The sequence below is a fragment of the Tamandua tetradactyla genome, chromosome 2 (assembly GCF_023851605.1).
Source record: "Tamandua tetradactyla isolate mTamTet1 chromosome 2, mTamTet1.pri, whole genome shotgun sequence".
Taxonomy (NCBI): Eukaryota; Metazoa; Chordata; class Mammalia; order Pilosa; family Myrmecophagidae; genus Tamandua; species Tamandua tetradactyla.
In genome coordinates this window covers 138,838,234-138,860,348 of record NC_135328.1, presented here as the reverse complement: position 1 = coordinate 138,860,348, position 22,115 = coordinate 138,838,234, and the positions used below count along the sequence as shown (strand labels likewise).

The window sequence follows — 22,115 nt, the reverse complement described above, 5'->3', positions numbered from 1 at the left end:
AAAAAAGTATTTGCAAAGTCCCTTTGAGGAACTGGAGAAAAAAATATGAAATGATTAAACTTCTCCACCTGGGGAATTCCTGATATTCTCTCAAGCATTAGGGACTCCCAACTTAATAAGCCAAGCCCTCAATCTTGAGCCTTGTCCTTACAAAACCTATTTCTGCAATTGCAAACTAAGCCTACTTTAAATACGTCTAGGAGTCACCCCCAGAGAACTTCTTTTGTTGTTTAGATGTGGCCTCTCTCTCTAAATTAACTCTGCAAATAAACTCATTACCCTCCCACCTATGTGGGACATGACTCTCAAGAGTGTAAATCTCCCTGGCAATGTGGGACATGACTTGCAGGGATGAGCCTGGTCTTGGCATCATGGGATTTAGAATGCCTTCTTAACTGAAAGGGGGGGAAAGAAATGAAATAAAATAAAGTTTCAGTGGCTAAGAGATTTCTAATAGAGTTGAGAGGTCATTCTAAGGTTATTCTTATGCAAGCTTCAGCCAGATATTGCAAACTGCCACAGTATATCAAGCCCCAACCAACAGTACTCCTGCAAACCTAAAGAATAACCTGGGCTCTATCTAAGACCCTATAAAAGTTTTCTTAGTAAGTTTATTTTTTTAGAAACTTAAGGCCTCCGGGTTGTTCCTATAGCAGATAAGCCCTGAAACTCAGAGGTTTCAGTCTCTCCAAGAAATCCCTCTACGCCCTGAGGTCACCACCCCTTTCCAGCATAAAGAAGTTAAAATAGTCATTGCCCAGATATCCCTGAAGATTAACAGAATGATCAAATGAGAGGGAGGAGGTGTAACTGAGAAATTAGGATTTATAAATAATTATAACTGCTGACTCATTATGCAGATAATTCTTTTTAGTTTCCAGTGTATTAGACTAGCTAGAAGGAAATACCTGAAATTATTGAACTGTAATCCAAAATAATTGTATAATTGATTAGCTTTTATCATGTGTCCATATGATTGTAAAAAAAACTTGTGACTGAAACTACCTTTATCCAGGTAGTTTGAAACTACATTTATCTACCTTATATGGGTAGATAAGTCATAAAATAAAGACAAAAAATAATAATAATGGGGGAAGGGGGTATGTGATATTTTGGATTTTCTTTTTTATTTTTATTTCTCTTTTTGGAGTCATGAAAATGTTCTAAAATTGATTGTGATGACAAATGCACAACTATATGGCAATACTGTGAGCCATTGATTGTATACTTTGGATGGGTTATACGGTGTGTGAATATATCTCAATCAAATTGCATTAAAAAAAAAGCAGTACATACCTCTCGACCCAATTTTTGCCATGAGGAGCAAAGCATTGGAGCTACCTATAAAAGAAGTAAAAGAAACAGTCCTTGACTTCAAGGTGTTTGCATTCAATTTGAAATTCTAGACATTGGTAAACTAGCATTAAATCTAGTATTCTTCAAGCAATTTCTTTTTATGTCTAGAGGCAACATTATGGAAAATATTCATGCCCACATAAATGAACAGTGCTAAGCAGACTAGCCTCTGACTTCAGCTCTCTAAATATCGATGAATGCTGGTTAGGAGCTATGGCTATGTATTTGCAGAGCTTGTTGCTGCTTGCAACTTTGTCTCTTCTTTACATTAGAGGTCATACAATGGCTATTCTCAAAATGATCTAAGCACTTGTCCTCCACCTCCAGATGGGACTGGCAGAAACGGAATCCAAATAACTAAGAAAAACAACTGATAAATGTTTGCCTGAACCGTGTGATCCTGGAAAACAGCAAAGGTTAAGAAATCTGCCCCAATCTTTGTATTCTGGAAAACTGCAAAGAACAGCAATCAACGAGCCACACCCCGACACCCCCAAAAGACTTCCATAAGACTCACATACACCCCTCCTTTACCTATGATATGGTCCCCCCAATATTCCCATTCTCCACCTCATAAATGATTAGCCAAACCACCTGTGCCTGTCCCCACTGCTGAAATTTGGAACAAAATGCTTGTTTATCAAACTTTGTTTACGATTCTTTCCCTCTTCCAGGTCTGAACTTTAACATGTCTCCCAGAAAATTTGCTGCTTCAGGGTAAGCCATCTCAGAGCTGCTATGGGATCACAGCAACCTTTCATCCCACTTTCCCACACCTCCCTCTTTCTTCTCTACAAAAGTAAAACCTTTTTTGCCTAACTTTCCAGGAGCTCATGGCAGAGCATTCTCGTTCTTGTAAGAGCCCTGTCCCTCTGCCATAGCATCCCCTTTTCCTCTTTGTAACAATCCTTTCAAATAAAGGCTCTCCTTACCAACCCTGGATTTTCTATGTATTTGATGACATGAAGTCAGGGCTTCTCAGCCAGCGGCTGGGTGCTTGGGATGTGCCAGAAACTGTGTGTGTGTGGTGGGGGGAGGTGAGGATGTGGGGGGAGGGGTGTCAGTTGCCATTCCTATCGTGGTGGAACTTACAGTCCAAATAATTTTACAAATAATTAATTACTATTGTGATAACATCTGTGCTGGAGGCACAGAGCATCCCGAGGGGTGCTACTAACCAGAGGACCCGACCTGGTCTGGACTGTGGGAATGGCTTCCCTGATAACTGACATGTCAGCTGAATCTAAGGAATGAAGGGAATTCACTAGACAAAAGCTGGTTGAAAAGCTTGCCTCAGAGGAAACTGCTTGTATTGACATCCTGAGGCGGATCTGAGGGGTGGGGGGTAGGCATAGAAGAAGGCGAGTGTGGAAGGGAAAAAGAACGCTGAAGGATACTGAGAGGAAGAGGCGGTTGCAGGCAGGAAAGGGCCAGACCCGATGGGCCAATAGGCCTTGTTAAAAATATGAGACTTGGTTCTAGATGTGAAGTCACTGGAGGGTTTTAATGGAGGGGAGTGGAGGAATGTTGAATGATCTGATTCACACGCTTAAAAGTATAGCCATTAGGTTGAAAGAGCAAGGCTCTAAAGATAAGGCGGAAATGATTCATTAATTCCTCAATTCCTCATTCAAAGGCGATTTTATGAACCCCAATTATAGGCATAATACTATGCTAAACATCATGGGGGCTTAGAAAAATTGATATGACATGTTTCTGCCCTACCAATGTAGATAGGAAAATAAGATGCGCCTCTTCTCTCTGTATGGTTTTTTAGCGGGGTAGATGAGTAAGAGGTAGCTGGCATGGTTGGAAAGTTAGAACTGGTTAATAGGACTGGTTAAAGGGGTTGGGTTAATCCAATAACAGATGGAGGCATAGAAGGGCATTTGTATGTTTGTTTGGTTAATGGGTTGGCTGGTTGATTTTTTTTCAATTCAATTAAATAAATTGAACAGAACTGAGCTACAGAAGAATTACTCTGGAATCCACATGTGGGATGGTTTGGAGGGAGAAAAACTGGAGACAGAGGGCCCAGATGGGAGGCTCTAGAAATAGCCCAGAGAAGAAAATACTCAGGATCCCAAAGAGTTTGGTATCAGTGGGAATGGAAAAAGAAAGAGATTTTTTTTTAATTGGTGTTATTTATGACTAACGCTCATTTGCTATCGGTTGACCTCAACTTCAGGAGAGTCTGAGCCCACATTCTGTATCTGCCTTCTGGAAGATCAGCATTTGTCAGAGAGAGAATATCTCTTACTGTAGGAAAACAGCTCAGTCCATTCATGCCACAGCTTCCTTGAGGGCAAACGAAAGGCAGTCTAAGAGAGGGGTGTAGCGAACACAAGCTCACAGCACTGTTTGGGGGAGCGCCTCCGGGTGCCAGCCGCGGCCGAGAAGCAGCAGTGAGCCCCGAGTTGTCGCCGACTCCAGGCGCCCTCACTGGGTGTGCGCCGGGGCCCTGCCGCCTGGGTACTACCGGGGTCGGGCCGGGCGGGGCCAACGCATCCAACGGCTGCCGCTCTGCCCGCGCGCGCCCGTCCCCGTCCGAGCCTGCGCATCCCGCGTCACCGCACTTCCCCGCAGCGACACGGCTCCCTCCGCACTCCCGCGCACCCGCTGTGCAGCGCTAGAGACCCCGCGGGGGAGGGTCCTGGGAGCCGCCCGCGACCCGCGGCGCCTTCAAGCGCGCCCCGGGTTAGCTGCGATCCCGCCTCCGCCCGGGCGGGCCCCGCGCGCTTTCACCCGCCGGTCCGGGCCTGCGCGCCCCAGGCCGCTCCAGGGCCCGCCCCGGGGTCGGGCGCGTGGGGCGGTGCTGCGGCCTGGCTCCCTCAGTCCAGTGGGGGCCACGGGGTCATCTCCCGCTGCTGCTGCCGCCGGGCTCAGGGACGGGGGAGCGGCACTTTCTCAAGGACTGAGCGTCCCGCCGACACACACTCCTCGCCCGCGCGCCCTAACTCTCGCTCTCCGGTCTCCCTGCCCGTCCACTCCCGCGCTCTCCGGCACCCTCTAATTCACTGGGCCCCTCGCTCTCTCTGTCATGGTCCCCACTCACCCCAATCCCTGCCCATGTGGCTCTGGCCAGCGGCCCCTGTAGGCCACCTGGGCGCCCCAGAGACCCTCGCCTCCTGGCTCGGCTCTCAGGGACTTTTCAGAGCTTCTCGTCTATTCTGCTGCCAGGGTGAGATCTTGTCGCTGTCAACTTCACAGCCTCCTATGCCAGACTGTCCAACTCAGACCTGCCCTGCGTAGGGACAGGGGCAGGGCCTGGGGCAAGGCCAGGGGCATGGGCTAGGACAGGGGCAGGGGCAGGGACTTGGCCAGGTTCTGGGACAGGTACAGGGGCAGAGGCCGTGGCAGGGGCAAGGGCAGGGGCAGGGCCAAGGGGCAGGGCCAGTGGCTGGGGCAGGGACAGGGGAAGGGGAAGGGGCTGAGGCAGGGGCTGGGGCAGGGGGAAGGCCAGGGGCTGGGACAGGGGCAGGGACTGGTCCTTGGGCTGGGCAGGGGTAGGGAATTGGCCAGGTGCTAAGCTTCCGACGCGGGCCGCTGCCACCGCCGGCCCCAAGCGCCTGCGCTGCCGAGGGCCGAATGCGCTGGATGGGTTCCTGGAGAGCAGGCGCCCCTAAGGAAGGGACCTCAAGGAGCCGGAGGGGGTGGCCGGGTGGGTCTGGCCCCCTGGGGCCGGGAGTACAGGGCAAGTCCGTGGCACGGCGTCCCGGTGCCAAGGCAGCGGTGCCAGGCAGGGGCAGGCAGCCATGCCGGCCTCTGACGGCCGGGGCGGCAAGGCGGGAGCGCCCTCTGTCGGGCACCGTTTGGGGCCAGGCAGGGGCGAACTCGTCCCGCAAGGGCACGACGGGCGAGAAGGGGTCCAGCGGGTTAAGGGGGTCTCGGCCTCGAGAGAAACCCGGCGGGGCCTGGGTTTCTTCGGGTCCGCGAGGGACGTGGGCGGCCCCGGGACGCAGCCAAGCGCCCGGCTGTGCGGCGTTTGGCCGCGGCTGGGGGCGGCTGGGGGGCCTGGAGGCGACGGGGCGGGCGGAGGCCAAAAGGAGGAGAGCCGGAGGCGCCAGGACTAGAAGTGCGCAGGGCAAAAGCCTACAGCACCCGGTATTCCCAGGCGGTCTCCCATCCAAGTACTAACCAGGCCCGACCCTGCTTAGCTTCCGAGATCAGACGAGATCGGGCGCGTTCAGGGTGGTATGGCCGTAGACGCGGGCCGCTGCCACCGCCGGCCCCAAGAGCCTGCGCTGCCGAGGGCTGGCTGCGGGGCCCGCGCCGCGGCTCCGCGCGTCCCCAGGAGGCGGCGCCCTGCGAGCCTTGGCGCCGCCCAGCCCGGTTCGGTCCCCGGAGTGTCTCCCCCGGCCCCTCCTCGCGACGCAGCCCCACCCCGGCTCCCACCCCACTTGCTCGCCGCTGCCGGGGTCCCGCTTTCCCCCAAGCCCCTCCCCCGCCGGAACGGCCAGCGGCCCCTGGCGGCTCGCCTGTCCAGCGAGCGGCCGGGCGGCCCCACCCCGCCCTTCCTCGCAGGGGGCCCACGTGCCTCCCAGGGCGCGTAAGGGGCCCGCCGGCCCCGTGGACTTGCCTGAGCGCGGCCAACCCAGGCCGGGCCATGGGGGAGGGAGGCGCCCGAGGCCTGCTGGCTCGCCCAGTCCACAGGCACGTCTTCTGCCCAAGCTGGTGGCCTCGCTCCGTCCCCTCGACGGCCCTTCCCGCCCCTTCCCCCCCACCTCCACCCCCACCCCCACCCCGCCCCGGCGCCCCGAGCCAGCGCGTCCAGACATCCGGTCCCACCTGTCCTCCCCTCTCCCTGCGGCCCTGGCACTCCCGTGACCGGCGCGACACCTGGAGGCTAGCCGGTCGTGCCTGCGGGGGTGGGGGGGGGGGGGGGCGTAGGGGTGGAGTGGGGGCAGGCTGTCGGCAGGCATCATCGCCTGGCGGAGGAGAGCGATGTCCTTGCCGTTGCCCACGGGCATCGGTCTCGGGGATCCGTTAGGGGAGGCGCAGCTCTGGAGCCCACCGACCGGAGTCCCTTGGCGCGGCCGCCACCCGGACGACGCCCGCCGGGGCTGCGGTGTGCGGGGCCTCTCGCACAGCTCCGGCCTCCGGTGGACCCCGGGGCGCCGAGGCTGCGGCCTCTGGCTTTGGAGCGGTGGTCGGCGGGCACCCGAAGGTGGGTGGGGGTGGGGGCGTTTTCCGGGCAGAATGGGTTCCCTGCCATGCTTCTGGCCGCCCGCCCGTCCGTTCGTCCTTCTCCCACCGGGCTCCCTGGTGGCCCGGCCTTGGTCAGCAGGGGGGTCCCGGAGGGGGCCGAATGCGCTGGATGGGTTCCTGGAGAGCAGGCGCCCCTAAGTAAGGGACCTCAAGGAGCCGGAGGGGGTGGCCGGGTGGGTCTGGCCCCCTGGGGCCGGGAGTACAGGGCAAGTCCGTGGCACGGCGTCCCGGTGCCAAGGCAGCGGTGCCAGGCAGGGGCAGGCAGCCATGCCGGCCTCTGACGGCCGGGGCGGCAAGGCGGGAGCGCCCTCTGTCGGGCACCGTTTGGGGCCAGGCAGGGGCGAACTCGTCCGGCAAGGGCACGACGGGCGAGAAGGGGTCCAGCGGGTTAAGGGGGTCTCGGCCTCGAGAGAAACCCGGCGGGGCCTGGGTTTCTTCGGGTCCGCGAGGGACGTGGGCGGCCCCGGGACGCAGCCAAGCGCCCGGCTGTGCGGCGTTTGGCCGCGGCTGGGGGCGGCTGGGGGGCCTGGAGGCGACGGGGGGGGCGGAGGCCAAAAGGAGGAGAGCGGGAGGCGCCAGGACTAGAAGTGCGCAGGGCAAAAGCCTACAGCACCCGGTATTCCCAGGCAGTCTCCCATCCAAGTACTAACCAGGCCCTACCCTGCTTAGCTTCCGAGATCAGACGAGATCGGGCGCGTTCAGGGTGGTATGGCCGTAGACGCGGGCCGCTGCCACCGCCGGCCCCAAGAGCCTGCGCTGCCGAGGGCTGGCTGCGGGGCCCGCGCCGCGGCTCCGCGCGTCCCCAGGAGGCGGCGCCCTGCGAGCCTTGGCGCCGCCCAGCCCGGTTCGGTCCCCGGAGTGTCTCCCCCGGCCCCTCCTCGCGACGCAGCCCCACCCCGGCTCCCACCCCACTTGCTCGCCGCTGCCGGGGTCCCGCTTTCCCCCAAGCCCCTCCCCCGCCGGAACGGCCAGCGGCCCCTGGCGGCTCGCCTGTCCAGCGAGCGGCCGGGCGGCCCCACCCCGCCCTTCCTCGCAGGGGGCCCACGTGCCTCCCAGGGCGCGTAAGGGGCCCGCCGGCCCCGTGGACTTGCCTGAGCGCGGCCAACCCAGGCCGGGCCATGGGGGAGGGAGGCGCCCGAGGCCTGCTGGCTCGCCCAGTCCACAGGCACGTCTTCTGCCCAAGCTGGTGGCCTCGCTCCGTCCCCTCGACGGCCCTTCCCGCCCCTTCCCCCCCACCTCCACCCCCACCCCCACCCCGCCCCGGCGCCCCGAGCCAGCGCGTCCAGACATCCGGTCCCACCTGTCCTCCCCTCTCCCTGCGGCCCTGGCACTCCCGTGACCGGCGCGACACCTGGAGGCTAGCCGGTCGTGCCTGCGGGGTTGGGGGGGGGGGCGTAGGGGTGGAGTGGGGGCAGGCTGTCGGCAGGCATCATCGCCTGGCGGAGGAGAGCGATGTCCTTGCCGTTGCCCACGGGCATCGGTCTCGGGGATCCGTTAGGGGAGGCGCAGCTCTGGAGCCCACCGACCGGAGTCCCTTGGCGCGGCCGCCACCCGGACGACGCCCGCCGGGGCTGCGGTGTGCGGGGCCTCTCGCACAGCTCCGGCCTCCGGTGGACCCCGGGGCGCCGAGGCTGCGGCCTCTGGCTTTGGAGCGGTGGTCGGCGGGCACCCGAAGGTGGGTGGGGGTGGGGGCGTTTTCCGGGCAGAATGGGTTCCCTGCCATGCTTCTGGCCGCCCGCCCGTCCGTTCGTCCTTCTCCCACCGGGCTCCCTGGTGGCCCGGCCTTGGTCAGCAGGGGGGTCCCGGAGGGGGCCGAATGCGCTGGATGGGTTCCTGGAGAGCAGGCGCCCCTAAGGAAGGGACCTCAAGGAGCCGGAGGGGGTGGCCGGGTGGGTCTGGCCCCCTGGGGCCGGGAGTACAGGGCAAGTCCGTGGCACGGCGTCCCGGTGCCAAGGCAGCGGTGCCAGGCAGGGGCAGGCAGCCATGCCGGCCTCTGACGGCCGGGGCGGCAAGGCGGGAGCGCCCTCTGTCGGGCACCGTTTGGGGCCAGGCAGGGGCGAACTCGTCCGGCAAGGGCACGACGGGCGAGAAGGGGTCCAGCGGGTTAAGGGGGTCTCGGCCTCGAGAGAAACCCGGCGGGGCCTGGGTTTCTTCGGGTCCGCGAGGGACGTGGGCGGCCCCGGGACGCAGCCAAGCGCCCGGCTGTGCGGCGTTTGGCCGCGGCTGGGGGCGGCTGGGGGGCCTGGAGGCGACGGGGCGGGCGGAGGCCAAAAGGAGGAGAGCCGGAGGCGCCAGGACTAGAAGTGCGCAGGGCAAAAGCCTACAGCACCCGGTATTCCCAGGCGGTCTCCCATCCAAGTACTAACCAGGCCCGACCCTGCTTAGCTTCCGAGATCAGACGAGATCGGGCGCGTTCAGGGTGGTATGGCCGTAGACGCGGGCCGCTGCCACCGCCGGCCCCAAGAGCCTGCGCTGCCGAGGGCTGGCTGCGGGGCCCGCGCCGCGGCTCCGCGCGTCCCCAGGAGGCGGCGCCCTGCGAGCCTTGGCGCCGCCCAGCCCGGTTCGGTCCCCGGAGTGTCTCCCCCGGCCCCTCCTCGCGACGCAGCCCCACCCCGGCTCCCACCCCACTTGCTCGCCGCTGCCGGGGTCCCGCTTTCCCCCAAGCCCCTCCCCCGCCGGAACGGCCAGCGGCCCCTGGCGGCTCGCCTGTCCAGCGAGCGGCCGGGCGGCCCCACCCCGCCCTTCCTCGCAGGGGGCCCACGTGCCTCCCAGGGCGCGTAAGGGGCCCGCCGGCCCCGTGGACTTGCCTGAGCGCGGCCAACCCAGGCCGGGCCATGGGGGAGGGAGGCGCCCGAGGCCTGCTGGCTCGCCCAGTCCACAGGCACGTCTTCTGCCCAAGCTGGTGGCCTCGCTCCGTCCCCTCGACGGCCCTTCCCGCCCCTTCCCCCCCACCTCCACCCCCACCCCCACCCCGCCCCGGCGCCCCGAGCCAGCGCGTCCAGACATCCGGTCCCACCTGTCCTCCCCTCTCCCTGCGGCCCTGGCACTCCCGTGACCGGCGCGACACCTGGAGGCTAGCCGGTCGTGCCTGCGGGGGTGGGGGGGGGGGGGGCGTAGGGGTGGAGTGGGGGCAGGCTGTCGGCAGGCATCATCGCCTGGCGGAGGAGAGCGATGTCCTTGCCGTTGCCCACGGGCATCGGTCTCGGGGATCCGTTAGGGGAGGCGCAGCTCTGGAGCCCACCGACCGGAGTCCCTTGGCGCGGCCGCCACCCGGACGACGCCCGCCGGGGCTGCGGTGTGCGGGGCCTCTCGCACAGCTCCGGCCTCCGGTGGACCCCGGGGCGCCGAGGCTGCGGCCTCTGGCTTTGGAGCGGTGGTCGGCGGGCACCCGAAGGTGGGTGGGGGTGGGGGCGTTTTCCGGGCAGAATGGGTTCCCTGCCATGCTTCTGGCCGCCCGCCCGTCCGTTCGTCCTTCTCCCACCGGGCTCCCTGGTGGCCCGGCCTTGGTCAGCAGGGGGGTCCCGGAGGGGGCCGAATGCGCTGGATGGGTTCCTGGAGAGCAGGCGCCCCTAAGGAAGGGACCTCAAGGAGCCGGAGGGGGTGGCCGGGTGGGTCTGGCCCCCTGGGGCCGGGAGTACAGGGCAAGTCCGTGGCACGGCGTCCCGGTGCCAAGGCAGCGGTGCCAGGCAGGGGCAGGCAGCCATGCCGGCCTCTGACGGCCGGGGCGGCAAGGCGGGAGCGCCCTCTGTCGGGCACCGTTTGGGGCCAGGCAGGGGCGAACTCGTCCGGCAAGGGCACGACGGGCGAGAAGGGGTCCAGCGGGTTAAGGGGGTCTCGGCCTCGAGAGAAACCCGGCGGGGCCTGGGTTTCTTCGGGTCCGCGAGGGACGTGGGCGGCCCCGGGACGCAGCCAAGCGCCCGGCTGTGCGGCGTTTGGCCGCGGCTGGGGGCGGCTGGGGGGCCTGGAGGCGACGGGGGGGGCGGAGGCCAAAAGGAGGAGAGCGGGAGGCGCCAGGACTAGAAGTGCGCAGGGCAAAAGCCTACAGCACCCGGTATTCCCAGGCGGTCTCCCATCCAAGTACTAACCAGGCCCGACCCTGCTTAGCTTCCGAGATCAGACGAGATCGGGCGCGTTCAGGGTGGTATGGCCGTAGACGCGGGCCGCTGCCACCGCCGGCCCCAAGAGCCTGCGCTGCCGAGGGCTGGCTGCGGGGCCCGCGCCGCGGCTCCGCGCGTCCCCAGGAGGCGGCGCCCTGCGAGCCTTGGCGCCGCCCAGCCCGGTTCGGTCCCCGGAGTGTCTCCCCCGGCCCCTCCTCGCGACGCAGCCCCACCCCGGCTCCCACCCCACTTGCTCGCCGCTGCCGGGGTCCCGCTTTCCCCCAAGCCCCTCCCCCGCCGGAACGGCCAGCGGCCCCTGGCGGCTCGCCTGTCCAGCGAGCGGCCGGGCGGCCCCACCCCGCCCTTCCTCGCAGGGGGCCCACGTGCCTCCCAGGGCGCGTAAGGGGCCCGCCGGCCCCGTGGACTTGCCTGAGCGCGGCCAACCCAGGCCGGGCCATGGGGGAGGGAGGCGCCCGAGGCCTGCTGGCTCGCCCAGTCCACAGGCACGTCTTCTGCCCAAGCTGGTGGCCTCGCTCCGTCCCCTCGACGGCCCTTCCCGCCCCTTCCCCCCCACCTCCACCCCCACCCCCACCCCGCCCCGGCGCCCCGAGCCAGCGCGTCCAGACATCCGGTCCCACCTGTCCTCCCCTCTCCCTGCGGCCCTGGCACTCCCGTGACCGGCGCGACACCTGGAGGCTAGCCGGTCGTGCCTGCGGGGGTGGGGGGGGGGGGCGTAGGGGTGGAGTGGGGGCAGGCTGTCGGCAGGCATCATCGCCTGGCGGAGGAGAGCGATGTCCTTGCCGTTGCCCACGGGCATCGGTCTCGGGGATCCGTTAGGGGAGGCGCAGCTCTGGAGCCCACCGACCGGAGTCCCTTGGCGCGGCCGCCACCCGGACGACGCCCGCCGGGGCTGCGGTGTGCGGGGCCTCTCGCACAGCTCCGGCCTCCGGTGGACCCCGGGGCGCCGAGGCTGCGGCCTCTGGCTTTGGAGCGGTGGTCGGCGGGCACCCGAAGGTGGGTGGGGGTGGGGGCGTTTTCCGGGCAGAATGGGTTCCCTGCCATGCTTCTGGCCGCCCGCCCGTCCGTTCGTCCTTCTCCCACCGGGCTCCCTGGTGGCCCGGCCTTGGTCAGCAGGGGGGTCCCGGAGGGGGCCGAATGCGCTGGATGGGTTCCTGGAGAGCAGGCGCCCCTAAGGAAGGGACCTCAAGGAGCCGGAGGGGGTGGCCGGGTGGGTCTGGCCCCCTGGGGCCGGGAGTACAGGGCAAGTCCGTGGCACGGCGTCCCGGTGCCAAGGCAGCGGTGCCAGGCAGGGGCAGGCAGCCATGCCGGCCTCTGACGGCCGGGGCGGCAAGGCGGGAGCGCCCTCTGTCGGGCACCGTTTGGGGCCAGGCAGGGGCGAACTCGTCCGGCAAGGGCACGACGGGCGAGAAGGGGTCCAGCGGGTTAAGGGGGTCTCGGCCTCGAGAGAAACCCGGCGGGGCCTGGGTTTCTTCGGGTCCGCGAGGGACGTGGGCGGCCCCGGGACGCAGCCAAGCGCCCGGCTGTGCGGCGTTTGGCCGCGGCTGGGGGCGGCGGGGGGGCCGGGAGGCGACGGGGGGGGCGGAGGCCAAAAGGAGGAGAGCGGGAGGCGCCAGGACTAGAAGTGCGCAGGGCAAAAGCCTACAGCACCCGGTATTCCCAGGCGGTCTCCCATCCAAGTACTAACCAGGCCCGACCCTGCTTAGCTTCCGAGATCAGACGAGATCGGGCGCGTTCAGGGTGGTATGGCCGTAGACGCGGGCCGCTGCCACCGCCGGCCCCAAGAGCCTGCGCTGCCGAGGGCTGGCTGCGGGGCCCGCGCCGCGGCTCCGCGCGTCCCCAGGAGGCGGCGCCCTGCGAGCCTTGGCGCCGCCCAGCCCGGTTCGGTCCCCGGAGTGTCTCCCCCGGCCCCTCCTCGCGACGCAGCCCCACCCCGGCTCCCACCCCACTTGCTCGCCGCTGCCGGGGTCCCGCTTTCCCCCAAGCCCCTCCCCCGCCGGAACGGCCAGCGGCCCCTGGCGGCTCGCCTGTCCAGCGAGCGGCCGGGCGGCCCCACCCCGCCCTTCCTCGCAGGGGGCCCACGTGCCTCCCAGGGCGCGTAAGGGGCCCGCCGGCCCCGTGGACTTGCCTGAGCGCGGCCAACCCAGGCCGGGCCATGGGGGAGGGAGGCGCCCGAGGCCTGCTGGCTCGCCCAGTCCACAGGCACGTCTTCTGCCCAAGCTGGTGGCCTCGCTCCGTCCCCTCGACGGCCCTTCCCGCCCCTTCCCCCCCACCTCCACCCCCACCCCCACCCCGCCCCGGCGCCCCGAGCCAGCGCGTCCAGACATCCGGTCCCACCTGTCCTCCCCTCTCCCTGCGGCCCTGGCACTCCCGTGACCGGCGCGACACCTGGAGGCTAGCCGGTCGTGCCGGGGGGGGTGGGGGGGGGGGGGGGCGTAGGGGTGGAGTGGGGGCAGGCTGTCGGCAGGCATCATCGCCTGGCGGAGGAGAGCGATGTCCTTGCCGTTGCCCACGGGCATCGGTCTCGGGGATCCGTTAGGGGAGGCGCAGCTCTGGAGCCCACCGACCGGAGTCCCTTGGCGCGGCCGCCACCCGGACGACGCCCGCCGGGGCTGCGGTGTGCGGGGCCTCTCGCACAGCTCCGGCCTCCGGTGGACCCCGGGGCGCCGAGGCTGCGGCCTCTGGCTTTGGAGCGGTGGTCGGCGGGCACCCGAAGGTGGGTGGGGGTGGGGGCGTTTTCCGGGCAGAATGGGTTCCCTGCCATGCTTCTGGCCGCCCGCCCGTCCGTTCGTCCTTCTCCCACCGGGCTCCCTGGTGGCCCGGCCTTGGTCAGCAGGGGGGTCCCGGAGGGGGCCGAATGCGCTGGATGGGTTCCTGGAGAGCAGGCGCCCCTAAGGAAGGGACCTCAAGGAGCCGGAGGGGGTGGCCGGGTGGGTCTGGCCCCCTGGGGCCGGGAGTACAGGGCAAGTCCGTGGCACGGCGTCCCGGTGCCAAGGCAGCGGTGCCAGGCAGGGGCAGGCAGCCATGCCGGCCTCTGACGGCCGGGGCGGCAAGGCGGGAGCGCCCTCTGTCGGGCACCGTTTGGGGCCAGGCAGGGGCGAACTCGTCCGGCAAGGGCACGACGGGCGAGAAGGGGTCCAGCGGGTTAAGGGGGTCTCGGCCTCGAGAGAAACCCGGCGGGGCCTGGGTTTCTTCGGGTCCGCGAGGGACGTGGGCGGCCCCGGGACGCAGCCAAGCGCCCGGCTGTGCGGCGTTTGGCCGCGGCTGGGGGCGGCTGGGGGGCCTGGAGGCGACGGGGCGGGCGGAGGCCAAAAGGAGGAGAGCCGGAGGCGCCAGGACTAGAAGTGCGCAGGGCAAAAGCCTACAGCACCCGGTATTCCCAGGCGGTCTCCCATCCAAGTACTAACCAGGCCCGACCCTGCTTAGCTTCCGAGATCAGACGAGATCGGGCGCGTTCAGGGTGGTATGGCCGTAGACGCGGGCCGCTGCCACCGCCGGCCCCAAGAGCCTGCGCTGCCGAGGGCTGGCTGCGGGGCCCGCGCCGCGGCTCCGCGCGTCCCCAGGAGGCGGCGCCCTGCGAGCCTTGGCGCCGCCCAGCCCGGTTCGGTCCCCGGAGTGTCTCCCCCGGCCCCTCCTCGCGACGCAGCCCCACCCCGGCTCCCACCCCACTTGCTCGCCGCTGCCGGGGTCCCGCTTTCCCCCAAGCCCCTCCCCCGCCGGAACGGCCAGCGGCCCCTGGCGGCTCGCCTGTCCAGCGAGCGGCCGGGCGGCCCCACCCCGCCCTTCCTCGCAGGGGGCCCACGTGCCTCCCAGGGCGCGTAAGGGGCCCGCCGGCCCCGTGGACTTGCCTGAGCGCGGCCAACCCAGGCCGGGCCATGGGGGAGGGAGGCGCCCGAGGCCTGCTGGCTCGCCCAGTCCACAGGCACGTCTTCTGCCCAAGCTGGTGGCCTCGCTCCGTCCCCTCGACGGCCCTTCCCGCCCCTTCCCCCCCACCTCCACCCCCACCCCCACCCCGCCCCGGCGCCCCGAGCCAGCGCGTCCAGACATCCGGTCCCACCTGTCCTCCCCTCTCCCTGCGGCCCTGGCACTCCCGTGACCGGCGCGACACCTGGAGGCTAGCCGGTCGTGCCTGCGGGGGTGGGGGGGGGGGGGCGTAGGGGTGGAGTGGGGGCAGGCTGTCGGCAGGCATCATCGCCTGGCGGAGGAGAGCGATGTCCTTGCCGTTGCCCACGGGCATCGGTCTCGGGGATCCGTTAGGGGAGGCGCAGCTCTGGAGCCCACCGACCGGAGTCCCTTGGCGCGGCCGCCACCCGGACGACGCCCGCCGGGGCTGCGGTGTGCGGGGCCTCTCGCACAGCTCCGGCCTCCGGTGGACCCCGGGGCGCCGAGGCTGCGGCCTCTGGCTTTGGAGCGGTGGTCGGCGGGCACCCGAAGGTGGGTGGGGGTGGGGGCGTTTTCCGGGCAGAATGGGTTCCCTGCCATGCTTCTGGCCGCCCGCCCGTCCGTTCGTCCTTCTCCCACCGGGCTCCCTGGTGGCCCGGCCTTGGTCAGCAGGGGGGTCCCGGAGGGGGCCGAATGCGCTGGATGGGTTCCTGGAGAGCAGGCGCCCCTAAGGAAGGGACCTCAAGGAGCCGGAGGGGGTGGCCGGGTGGGTCTGGCCCCCTGGGGCCGGGAGTACAGGGCAAGTCCGTGGCACGGCGTCCCGGTGCCAAGGCAGCGGTGCCAGGCAGGGGCAGGCAGCCATGCCGGCCTCTGACGGCCGGGGCGGCAAGGCGGGAGCGCCCTCTGTCGGGCACCGTTTGGGGCCAGGCAGGGGCGAACTCGTCCGGCAAGGGCACGACGGGCGAGAAGGGGTCCAGCGGGTTAAGGGGGTCTCGGCCTCGAGAGAAACCCGGCGGGGCCTGGGTTTCTTCGGGTCCGCGAGGGACGTGGGCGGCCCCGGGACGCAGCCAAGCGCCCGGCTGTGCGGCGTTTGGCCGCGGCTGGGGGCGGCTGGGGGGCCTGGAGGCGACGCGGGGGGCGGAGGCCAAAAGGAGGAGAGCGGGAGGCGCCAGGACTAGAAGTGCGCAGGGCAAAAGCCTACAGCACCCGGTATTCCCAGGCGGTCTCCCATCCAAGTACTAACCAGGCCCGACCCTGCTTAGCTTCCGAGATCAGACGAGATCGGGCGCGTTCAGGGTGGTATGGCCGTAGACGCGGGCCGCTGCCACCGCCGGCCCCAAGAGCCTGCGCTGCCGAGGGCTGGCTGCGGGGCCCGCGCCGCGGCTCCGCGCGTCCCCAGGAGGCGGCGCCCTGCGAGCCTTGGCGCCGCCCAGCCCGGTTCGGTCCCCGGAGTGTCTCCCCCGGCCCCTCCTCGCGACGCAGCCCCACCCCGGCTCCCACCCCACTTGCTCGCCGCTGCCGGGGTCCCGCTTTCCCCCAAGCCCCTCCCCCGCCGGAACGGCCAGCGGCCCCTGGCGGCTCGCCTGTCCAGCGAGCGGCCGGGCGGCCCCACCCCGCCCTTCCTCGCAGGGGGCCCACGTGCCTCCCAGGGCGCGTAAGGGGCCCGCCGGCCCCGTGGACTTGCCTGAGCGCGGCCAACCCAGGCCGGGCCATGGGGGAGGGAGGCGCCCGAGGCCTGCTGGCTCGCCCAGTCCACAGGCACGTCTTCTGCCCAAGCTGGTGGCCTCGCTCCGTCCCCTCGACGGCCCTTCCCGCCCCTTCCCCCCCACCTCCACCCCCACCCCCACCCCGCCCCGGCGCCCCCAGCCAGCGCGTCCAGACATCCGGTCCCACCTGTCCTCCCCTCTCCCTGCGGCCCTGGCACTCCCGTGACCGGCGCGACACCTGGAGGCTAGCCGGTCGTGCCTGCGGGGTTGGGGGGGGGGGCGTAGGGGTGGAGTGGGGGCAGGCTGTCGGCAGGCATCATCGCCTGGCGGAGGAGAGCGATGTCCTTGCCGTTGCCCACGGGCATCGGTCTCGGGGATCCGTTAGGGGAGGCGCAGCTCTGGAGCCCACCGACCGGAGTCCCTTGGCGCGGCCGCCACCCGGACGACGCCCGCCGGGGCTGCGGTGTGCGGGGCCTCTCGCACAGCTCCGGCCTCCGGTGGACCCCGGGGCGCCGAGGCTGCGGCCTCTGGCTTTGGAGCGGTGGTCGGCGGGCACCCGAAGGTGGGTGGGGGTGGGGGCGTTTTCCGGGCAGAATGGGTTCCCTGCCATGCTTCTGGCCGCCCGCCCGTCCGTTCGTCCTTCTCCCACCGGGCTCCCTGGTGGCCCGGCCTTGGTCAGCAGGGGGGTCCCGGAGGGGGCCGAATGCGCTGGATGGGTTCCTGGAGAGCAGGCGCCCCTAAGGAAGGGACCTCAAGGAGCCGGAGGGGGTGGCCGGGTGGGTCTGGCCCCCTGGGGCCGGGAGTACAGGGCAAGTCCGTGGCACGGCGTCCCGGTGCCAAGGCAGCGGTGCCAGGCAGGGGCAGGCAGCCATGCCGGCCTCTGACGGCCGGGGCGGCAAGGCGGGAGCGCCCTCTGTCGGGCACCGTTTGGGGCCAGGCAGGGGCGAACTCGTCCGGCAAGGGCACGACGGGCGAGAAGGGGTCCAGCGGGTTAAGGGGGTCTCGGCCTCGAGAGAAACCCGGCGGGGCCTGGGTTTCTTCGGGTCCGCGAGGGACGTGGGCGGCCCCGGGACGCAGCCAAGCGCCCGGCTGTGCGGCGTTTGGCCGCGGCTGGGGGCGGCTGGGGGGCCTGGAGGCGACGCGGGGGGCGGAGGCCAAAAGGAGGAGAGCGGGAGGCGCCAGGACTAGAAGTGCGCAGGGCAAAAGCCTACAGCACCCGGTATTCCCAGGCGGTCTCCCATCCAAGTACTAACCAGGCCCGACCCTGCTTAGCTTCCGAGATCAGACGAGATCGGGCGCGTTCAGGGTGGTATGGCCGTAGACGCGGGCCGCTGCCACCGCCGGCCCCAAGAGCCTGCGCTGCCGAGGGCTGGCTGCGGGGCCTGCGCCGCGGCTCCGCGCGTCCCCAGGAGGCGGCGCCCTGCGACCCTTGGCGCCGCCCAGCCCGGTTCGGTCCCCGGAGTGTCTCCCCCGGCCCCTCCTCGCGACGCAGCCCCACCCCGGCTCCCACCCCACTTGCTCGCCGCTGCCGGGGTCCCGCTTTCCCCCAAGCCCCTCCCCCGCCGGAACGGCCAGCGGCCCCTGGCGGCTCGCCTGTCCAGCGAGCGGCCGGGCGGCCCCACCCCGCCCTTCCTCGCAGGGGGCCCACGTGCCTCCCAGGGCGCGTAAGGGGCCCGCCGGCCCCGTGGACTTGCCTGAGCGCGGCCAACCCAGGCCGGGCCATGGGGGAGGGAGGCGCCCGAGGCCTGCTGGCTCGCCCAGTCCACAGGCACGTCTTCTGCCCAAGCTGGTGGCCTCGCTCCGTCCCCTCGACGGCCCTTCCCGCCCCTTCCCCCCCACCTCCACCCCCACCCCCACCCCGCCCCGGCGCCCCGAGCCAGCGCGTCCAGACATCCGGTCCCACCTGTCCTCCCCTCTCCCTGCGGCCCTGGCACTCCCGTGACCGGCGCGACACCTGGAGGCTAGCCGGTCGTGCCTGCGGGGTTGGGGGGGGGGGCGTAGGGGTGGAGTGGGGGCAGGCTGTCGGCAGGCATCATCGCCTGGCGGAGGAGAGCGATGTCCTTGCCGTTGCCCACGGGCATCGGTCTCGGGGATCCGTTAGGGGAGGCGCAGCTCTGGAGCCCACCGACCGGAGTCCCTTGGCGCGGCCGCCACCCGGACGACGCCCGCCGGGGCTGCGGTGTGCGGGGCCTCTCGCACAGCTCCGGCCTCCGGTGGACCCCGGGGCGCCGAGGCTGCGGCCTCTGGCTTTGGAGCGGTGGTCGGCGGGCACCCGAAGGTGGGTGGGGGTGGGGGCGTTTTCCGGGCAGAATGGGTTCCCTGCCATGCTTCTGGCCGCCCGCCCGTCCGTTCGTCCTTCTCCCACCGGGCTCCCTGGTGGCCCGGCCTTGGTCAGCAGGGGGGTCCCGGAGGGGGCCGAATGCGCTGGATGGGTTCCTGGAGAGCAGGCGCCCCTAAGGAAGGGACCTCAAGGAGCCGGAGGGGGTGGCCGGGTGGGTCTGGCCCCCTGGGGCCGGGAGTACAGGGCAAGTCCGTGGCACGGCGTCCCGGTGCCAAGGCAGCGGTGCCAGGCAGGGGCAGGCAGCCATGCCGGCCTCTGACGGCCGGGGCGGCAAGGCGGGAGCGCCCTCTGTCGGGCACCGTTTGGGGCCAGGCAGGGGCGAACTCGTCCGGCAAGGGCACGACGGGCGAGAAGGGGTCCAGCGGGTTAAGGGGGTCTCGGCCTCGAGAGAAACCCGGCGGGGCCTGGGTTTCTTCGGGTCCGCGAGGGACGTGGGCGGCCCCGGGACGCAGCCAAGCGCCCGGCTGTGCGGCGTTTGGCCGCGGCTGGGGGCGGCTGGGGGGCCTGGGGGCGCCGCGGGGGGCGGAGGCCAAAAGGAGGAGAGCGGGAGGCGCCAGGACTAGAAGTGCGCAGGGCAAAAGCCTACAGCACCCGGTATTCCCAGGCGGTCTCCCATCCAAGTACTAACCAGGCCCGACCCTGCTTAGCTTCCGAGATCAGACGAGATCGGGCGCGTTCAGGGTGGTATGGCCGTAGACGCGGGCCGCTGCCACCGCCGGCCCCAAGAGCCTGCGCTGCCGAGGGCTGGCTGCGGGGCCTGCGCCGCGGCTCCGCGCGTCCCCAGGAGGCGGCGCCCTGCGACCCTTGGCGCCGCCCAGCCCGGTTCGGTCCCCGGAGTGTCTCCCCCGGCCCCGCCTCGCGACGCAGCCCCACCCCGGCTCCCACCCCACTTGCTCGCCGCTGCCGGGGTCCCGCTTTCCCCCAAGCCCCTCCCCCGCCGGAACGGCCAGCGGCCCCTGGCGGCTCGCCTGTCCAGCGAGCGGCCGGGCGGCCCCACCCCGCCCTTCCTCGCAGGGGGCCCACGTGCCTCCCAGGGCGCGTAAGGGGCCCGCCGGCCCCGTGGACTTGCCTGAGCGCGGCCAACCCAGGCCGGGCCATGGGGGAGGGAGGCGCCCGAGGCCTGCTGGCTCGCCCAGTCCACAGGCACGTCTTCTGCCCAAGCTGGTGGCCTCGCTCCGTCCCCTCGACGGCCCTTCCCGCCCCTTCCCCCCCACCTCCACCCCCACCCCCACCCCGCCCCGGCGCCCCGAGCCAGCGCGTCCAGACATCCGGTCCCACCTGTCCTCCCCTCTCCCTGCGGCCCTGGCACTCCCGTGACCGGCGCGACACCTGGAGGCTAGCCGGTCGTGCCTGCGGGGGTGGGGCGGGGGGCGTAGGGGTGGAGTGGGGGCAGGCTGTCGGCAGGCATCATCGCCTGGCGGAGGAGAGCGATGTCCTTGCCGTTGCCCACGGGCATCGGTCTCGGGGATCCGTTAGGGGAGGCGCAGCTCTGGAGCCCACCGACCGGAGTCCCTTGGCGCGGCCGCCACCCGGACGACGCCCGCCGGGGCTGCGGTGTGCGGGGCCTCTCGCACAGCTCCGGCCTCCGGTGGACCCCGGGGCGCCGAGGCTGCGGCCTCTGGCTTTGGAGCGGTGGTCGGCGGGCACCCGAAGGTGGGTGGGGGTGGGGGCGTTTTCCGGGCAGAATGGGTTCCCTGCCATGCTTCTGGCCGCCCGCCCGTCCGTTCGTCCTTCTCCCACCGGGCTCCCTGGTGGCCCGGCCTTGGTCAGCAGGGGGGTCCCGGAGGGGGCCGAATGCGCTGGATGGGTTCCTGGAGAGCAGGCGCCCCTAAGGAAGGGACCTCAAGGAGCCGGAGGGGGTGGCCGGGTGGGTCTGGCCCCCTGGGGCCGGGAGTACAGGGCAAGTCCGTGGCACGGCGTCCCGGTGCCAAGGCAGCGGTGCCAGGCAGGGGCAGGCAGCCATGCCGGCCTCTGACGGCCGGGGCGGCAAGGCGGGAGCGCCCTCTGTCGGGCACCGTTTGGGGCCAGGCAGGGGCGAACACGTCCCGCAAGGGCACGACGGGCGAGAAGGGGTCCAGCGGGTTAAGGGGGTCTCGGCCTCGAGAGAAACCCGGCGGGGCCTGGGTTTCTTCTGGTCCGCGAGAGACATTTGCTTGGAAGTAAATTTTAAAAGACTAATGGAAAACAGTCACTAAATGAGGTCAAATTCCTAATATTTCTCATCACTAAAAGTTTACACAATACTTTTATTTGGAACCATTATATGACACAGACATCTTAATTGTAGTTGTAATCTTTTATTTTTAGAATAACATATCTGTTGAACAATCTGTATTCCTTCAGCACTAGTCATCCAATCTCTCCTGATAACCTGTGTTCTGAACTGAAATTCTCCAAGTTCACTCATTAATGTTAGTTCATATTAGTGAGACTATACAGCATTTGTCCTTTTGTTTCTGGCTAATTTCATTCAGCATAATGTTCTCAAGGTCCATCTGTTGTGGTTACATGCTTCATGGCATTATTCTGTACTACAATTGTATAAAATTCCATTGTATGTATATACCACAGCTTGTTTAGCCACTTAACCACTGATGGACACTAGGGCTGTTTCTATCTCTTGGCAATTGTAAATAATGTTGCTATAAACACTGGTGTGTAAATGTCTGTTTTTGTCCTTGCCCTCATGTCTTCTGAAGAGATATCTAGCAATGGTATGGCTGGATCATATGGCAATTCTATACTTAACTTCCTGAGGAACTGCCCAACGGCCTTCCACAGCAGTTGTACCATTTGACATTCCCACCAACAGTGGATAAGTGTGTTTCTTACTCCACATTCTGTCCAGCACTTGTCATTTTCTGGGTTTTTTTTTTTTGATAATGGCTAGTCTAGTGGGTGTGAGATGATATCTCATTGTGGTTTTGATTTATATTTCTCTAACAGCCAGTGAAGTTGAGCATCTTTTCGTGTGCCTTTTAACCATTTGTATTTCCTCTTCTGAGAATTGTCTGTTCATGTTTTTTGCCCATTTAAAAAATATATTTTTATTGACAAAATGACATAGACACACAAATATTCTTAAGATATGAACATTCCATAGTTGGTGTAAAATTAGTGGCTCACAATATCATTACATAGTTGTATATTCATCATCTTGATCATTTCTTAGAACATTTGCATCACTCCAGAAAAAGAAATAATGTTCATATTGTATTTTGATTGATTTTATTAAAAAAAATTTTTAAAAGAAAAAGAAAAAACTCATACATCCCATACCCCTTACCCCTCCCTCTCATTGACTGCTAGTATTTCCATCTACCCAATGTATTTTAACCTTTGTTCCCCCTATTTTTTTCTATACCCCTTACCACTCCCTTTCATTGATCACTAGCATTTCAATATACTCAATTTATTTTAACATTTGTTCCCCCGTTATTTATTTTTTATTCATCTGTCCATACCTTAGATAAAAGGAGCATCAGACACAAGGTTTTCACAATCACA

General features: G+C 66.5%; 1 long non-coding RNA gene and 9 other non-coding genes across 17 annotated transcripts in view; all 10 read right to left on the bottom strand.

Moving 5' to 3' along the window:
* The window catches only part of LOC143673986 (uncharacterized), a 70,578-nt gene extending 66,725 nt beyond the window's left edge, over positions 1-3,853 (bottom strand). For 2 of the 8 annotated variants that reach the window (XR_013170802.1, XR_013170803.1), the window contains exons 1-2: positions 3,534-3,614; positions 1,297-1,341 (exon numbers count right to left, since the gene is read on the bottom strand). This is a non-coding gene — a long non-coding RNA (uncharacterized LOC143673986). The other 6 variants (XR_013170808.1, XR_013170807.1, XR_013170800.1 and 3 more) reach the window with 6 other exon arrangements.
* A 1,592-nt stretch (positions 3,854-5,445) lies between these two features.
* LOC143675145 (5S ribosomal RNA) lies at positions 5,446-5,564 on the bottom strand. Its single transcript, XR_013171389.1, has one exon. It is a non-coding gene; the product is annotated as a 5S ribosomal RNA (ribosomal RNA).
* Positions 5,565-7,165: 1,601 nt separating this feature from the next.
* LOC143675167 (5S ribosomal RNA) lies at positions 7,166-7,284 on the bottom strand. The gene has a single exon (XR_013171411.1). It is a non-coding gene; the product is annotated as a 5S ribosomal RNA (ribosomal RNA).
* Positions 7,285-8,881: 1,597 nt separating this feature from the next.
* Positions 8,882-9,000, bottom strand: LOC143675134 (5S ribosomal RNA). The gene has a single exon (XR_013171378.1). It is a non-coding gene; the product is annotated as a 5S ribosomal RNA (ribosomal RNA).
* Positions 9,001-10,600: 1,600 nt separating this feature from the next.
* Positions 10,601-10,719, bottom strand: LOC143675123 (5S ribosomal RNA). The gene has a single exon (XR_013171367.1). It is a non-coding gene; the product is annotated as a 5S ribosomal RNA (ribosomal RNA).
* A 1,598-nt stretch (positions 10,720-12,317) lies between these two features.
* Positions 12,318-12,436, bottom strand: LOC143675423 (5S ribosomal RNA). Its single transcript, XR_013171647.1, has one exon. It is a non-coding gene; the product is annotated as a 5S ribosomal RNA (ribosomal RNA).
* A 1,601-nt stretch (positions 12,437-14,037) lies between these two features.
* On the bottom strand, positions 14,038-14,156 carry LOC143675411 (5S ribosomal RNA). Its single transcript, XR_013171636.1, has one exon. It is a non-coding gene; the product is annotated as a 5S ribosomal RNA (ribosomal RNA).
* Positions 14,157-15,755: 1,599 nt separating this feature from the next.
* Positions 15,756-15,874, bottom strand: LOC143675340 (5S ribosomal RNA). The gene has a single exon (XR_013171567.1). It is a non-coding gene; the product is annotated as a 5S ribosomal RNA (ribosomal RNA).
* Positions 15,875-17,471: 1,597 nt separating this feature from the next.
* Positions 17,472-17,590, bottom strand: LOC143675228 (5S ribosomal RNA). Its single transcript, XR_013171470.1, has one exon. It is a non-coding gene; the product is annotated as a 5S ribosomal RNA (ribosomal RNA).
* Positions 17,591-19,187: 1,597 nt separating this feature from the next.
* Positions 19,188-19,306, bottom strand: LOC143675117 (5S ribosomal RNA). Its single transcript, XR_013171364.1, has one exon. It is a non-coding gene; the product is annotated as a 5S ribosomal RNA (ribosomal RNA).
* Positions 19,307-22,115: the final 2,809 nt, after the last annotated feature.